The sequence below is a fragment of the Talpa occidentalis genome, unplaced genomic scaffold (assembly GCF_014898055.3).
Source record: "Talpa occidentalis isolate TD23 unplaced genomic scaffold, MPIMG_talOcc4v2.1 talOcc4.11, whole genome shotgun sequence".
NCBI classification, from domain to species: domain Eukaryota; kingdom Metazoa; phylum Chordata; class Mammalia; order Eulipotyphla; family Talpidae; genus Talpa; species Talpa occidentalis.
In genome coordinates, this window is record NW_023601104.1 from 41,685,452 (window position 1) to 41,690,477 (window position 5,026).

The window sequence follows — 5,026 nt, forward strand, 5'->3', positions numbered from 1 at the left end:
ACTCTCCCTATGGAGCAGGGACTTTTAACCCAAGATCCCTGGACCGAGATGCTCAAGGCTGTACTTTAGGGACTGTGAGCCCCTTGAAAATGGTCAAATAGGACATGACTATCCAGCTCCCCACCCCCAGCCCCAACACACACACACACACACACACACACACACACACACACACACTAGCTTTAGTCCTGCCTTTTCTGGCACCCCTTCTCTCTCCTAAGCCCATTTGCTTCCTATGGTGACTGTGAAGAAAACATCTTGGTGTTGGGGAAAGGAGTGGTGGTGCAGGGTTAAGCTAAGTGATGGGCTTTCTGCATCATCTAACTTTCCCTGGGGTGTGGTGGGTGGGGAAGGGATGTGCCTGGGCATCCAACAGGGCTGTCCTAGACTTGGGTACACTGAGGCATTCTACCTCACACAAAACACACACATTTGTGTGCTTTAAATGGCTGATGCAGGAAACAGAGAATCCAGGAAAGGTAGGCTGATCCCGGGCAGGTGGTCTCAGGGCCATGGTAGTGAGAGGGGTAAGCTGCCCTGGGCTAGAGAAACCAGCCAGGGAACTTTCTAGTAGGGCAATGTGCATGTGTTGGTGGAAAGAGGGGTGAGGACCCCCCAAGATTCTCAGAGCACGGCAGGCTGATCCTAAGCTGAAAAAGGAGTTTGGGGCTTCAAGAGACTGAGAGTCAAGGCCAGAGTCATCCAGCACATCAAATATAAAGAAAAGAATCTGAGCATTGCTAATCCTGCACTAGTGCTCCATCTTATCTCATAATAATGGTTTATATTGTACATAATGGTAACCAGAGAACATGGCCAAGTGTGAGCATTACCCACACCCCTGTCTGGCAGCTGCTTGAAGAGGAGGCGGCAGCGGTGAAGACCTGGTGTCAAACTACAGCTAATACACAGATGTGAATGCAGCACTTTGGCTTGAGGCGTCTTACTTTCTGATCTTTGCTCTGGACCCATCTAATTTTCCAAGGGTGGAATTTTACCTCTTGTAGCTGGCACTGCTTCTATTCACAGAACTTCCTTATAAAATAGGAAATTGGCGTTGTGTTAAAGACAGGTTAACATCTAATTGACTCTGATGAAAATTGAAAAAATGCTTTACAAGTGACTTCTTCAAAGAAAAGTGGGAACAACTCTTCACAATGCTGTGTGCTAAGAGTAAGTGCAAGGCGATTTCTGTATTTATGAAATTCACTTCTAGGTAATGAGAGCTTGCCTTCTGCCCCATGGGGCCAGCAAATGCCCCCTTCCTCTTTTTTTTCCCTCTCTTTTTTAAAGATTTATTTATTTATGCATATAAGAGCTGGGGTACAGGCCAGAGACACAGGGGTGAGGGGATTCACCAGAGACAGAGAGGGGAACAGAACAGGCAGACTGAAATACACTGCTGAGGGGAGCAGCGGGCCAGACAGGAGAGGTCTGCCGTGCCATGTGGGTTGCCCTCTGGCTGCCCGGGGATCGAATTCGTGCTGCAGAGGCTGTGGACAGCTTCACAGTGTGAAGCTTGCGCCACCAGGGAGGCCCTCCTTCCTCTTTTGCCCTTGTGTGATGCCTCCTTCCAGCATAGCAACCACAGCTCAGTTCCTGCTGTTATATGCCTAGTCCTCCTGGACAACACTGCTTGCAGTAACCATGGAGACCAGTATGTGCCCTCCCACCAATGGAAGGAGAACGAGGGCGTTCACGCCGTGTGGTTAGCCCCCAACCCACTGTCCCTACGCACCCCTCTACATCAGCACATTTACCTGTTCAAGTTGTTACTTGATTTATAGCTTTGCAATAGCCCTGGAACAGGTGGTGGTGCGGATTGAGCATCACGTGAGGGATGAGACCTGGAGGTGGATTTTTATCCCTCCGTGAGGACTGAGCAGTCGGCATGCCCCCTTGCCAAGGTGTGGGAGACACAAAGTGAAGCTTTACATCTGACAACTTCACAGGGCTGGTAGCTCCCCAGCTGGGGCCTAAATCGGGCCACCTCCCAGTACCCCTCCCTCCAGGTGTCTTCCTGTCAGCACCAGGTAATCCACAAATGTCATGGAGGAGGGGACCTTGAAAGAGGGCAACACTAGGCATCAGGAGGTAGTCGTCATAGCAACTATCATTCACTGAAGTCTTGCTGTGGACTAAGCCCTCATTCGCTCATACAGCTACTCAGTTAAGTTTTCATTCGATTCTCTCAATAACCCCATGAAATAGGCATTACTGTTATCCTCATTTTATTTTATTTTTTAAAGATTTATTTATTTATTTATTTATTTATTTATTTATTTATTTATTTATTTATTTATACTAGCACTGGGTACAGTCAGTAGCGCGGGAGGGTGAGAGAAGTCACCAGAGCCAGAGCGGGGAGCAGAGCAGGCAGAAGGACCGAAGTACACTGCTGAGGGGAGCAGCGGGAGGCAGGAGAGGTCTGCGCGCCATGTGGGACCCTCACCCGGTGGCCGGGAGCAGCCGGGTATTGAACCGGCACCGCAGACACTGTGGACAGCTTCACAACCCAGCGCTCAACCGCTGCGCCACCGGGGAGGCCCTGTTATCCTCATTTTATAGACAAGAGCGCTGTGCATCAGAATGGTTGGTAACTATGTCCCACAGCAGTGGTTCTCACACTTGAGCATGCTGCAGAATCGCCTGGAGAGCCTGATCAAAGAGCGCCTGGGATGTCACCTGAGAGTGAGATTCAGAAGTCTGGGGTGGGACCTAAGAATTTGCATGGCTCCCCAGGTAAGGCTGCTGCTGCTGCTCAACCAAGGACCACACTTAGAGCATCACTGTCTAGGCCATAAGTTACTCAGGGTAGAATTGTCTTTAGAGCAATTCTTTTGCTTCTGGTTATTTTAACCACAACACATATTCCTTTCTTACAGACTTTTCCATGGGATCCCCTCACCCCTGTGACAGGTGGGGATGAACTGGGGGAGGCAGCCAGCACCCTTATCACTCTCATCACATAGCTTTCTCTCCACCTGGAAAGTTGTCCCAGCCTCCAGCTCTTTTCCCTTGTGTCTCTGTCACTCTGTCAATAATATGTACCTAATAACACCACTGGGCCCTCTCCTCTGCCCTCAACTCTGGGAGCTGCCCCCCTACCCAGCAGAGGGGAGGAGCCAGTGGCCATATTCACTAGCTTGGCTTCCAGGCCATGTGGGCCCTGGCCATGTGGGCCCTGGCCTTGTTCCTCAGGGACCTTCCATTTCTCCAGCCTGAGCTCGTGACTTTGTGCTCCAGACCCTGAGTGGTGTGTCCTGCCCAGGGTCCTGGATGGGCACCCTCTCCTGTGCTGACTGCCTGCTCCCCGGAGTATAGGACGGGAAGGCTCACAAACCTGCCCAAAAGAGTTCTTGGAAGCTTGAACTTTGAAGAATGAAGTGCACTGCCTCAGCCGTCAGTGAGGAACTACAGAGATTCCAAGTAAAGGAGTTAGGGATTTATAAGGGAAAGAGAGTGGAGTACAGCCCCCTTCCCCTCCCCGCCCTGGGAGAAGGTCTCGAGTGAGATACCTGTGGGCTAGTTTCTTAGGCTACTTTATATAATCTTTCTAGGTGGGCTTCTGGCTTCCTGCTGCATCAGACACTGCTGAAGGCTGTTTCTTCATTTCCAGCTGTTGTTTTTTCCCCTCCTGTATTGTCTTTCTCCTTGGTCAGCAGATGTTTTCTTTTGATGCTGATTTTGGTGGGAAGGCTCCGGCCAGCAGAGACCTACAGGTGATCATCTTACTCTTTCTCAAACCTACCGGGTGCTTACCTTACTGTCTGTCTCGGAGTCTTGTCAGGTCTCCTCCTGTCTGGGCCCACACTCTACTTGTGCTAGGGCAGGAGCTGCTTCATTTGTTCAGCCCCTGGACATACAGCCCCTGGGGTAGGGCCTGCCATCCTTGGAGACAGACTTCCTTTCGTCTCAACTTCTATTGTGTCCCCTTGCTCATAAGGGACAGCAAAGGTGATAAATTAGCTTTTATAGAACTAATATTTAGTGGGGAGGCCAGCACCCCGCCCCCACCAGAGCAGTGATAGGGCGGGAGTGAGGCGGGCAGCATGGCCCCTACAGCATAGGAGCACCGTGGGGGTAGCACAAGGAGACCAAACACCACATGCAGCAACTCCAGTGCCTGACAAGGCCCCACCACAGAAGTTTCATCGTTCATAAATCAAGCATCTGATGAAGCATGTTAGAAGGCCAAGTGATTCATTTTTTTTAAGATCTATCTATCTATCTATCTATCTATCTATCTATCTATCTATCTATCTATCTATCTATTTATATAAGAACTGGAGTACAGGCCAGATGTGCGGGAGGGTGAGAGGATTCACCAGAGACAGAGTGGGGAGCAGAACAGGTGGACCTACTGGAATACACTGCTGAGGGGAGCAGTGGGCGAGACAGGAGAGGTCTGCTGAGCCATGTGGGATTCTCACTGCCAGGGATGGAACCTACACTGCAGAGGCTGTGGACAGATTCACAGCACTGCGCTCAACCGCCTGCACCACCAGGGGAGGGCGGTGGCTCATTTTTGTTTCTGGCCTTCAGATGCCAGGGACAGTGGTGACCTCAGGCTGTGTCTAGGAAGGATGGTTTAAGGGTTGGAAACAGTAGGATGGGCCCCAAAGCCTACCCAGGAGACCCTGAACAACTTTGAAAAGACTTCTGACAGTTTTTACCTTGACTGTTCTTGCCCTCGGTTCATATTTGGTTTCTGATTTTTTTTGTTGTTTTGCATAGAAGGACTGGCCACTGTAGGCCAGAGGCGTGGTTTTTTTGGGGGGGAGCGGTTAAAAGGATTCACCAGAGGCAGAGCAGGGAGCAGAACAGGAGGATCTACTGACATACACTGCAGAGGGCAGCATCAGGGAGACAGGAGAGGTCTGCTGCACCATGTGTGTTAGCTGTTATCTCCCTGGCCAGGGATGGAACTAATGCTTTAAGCAGTGATAGCGCTGAGACTTAACCCCTGGGCCACGAGGGATGCCCCTGGTTGCTGGGTATTTGTCTCCATGAGCTTGTCCTCAAA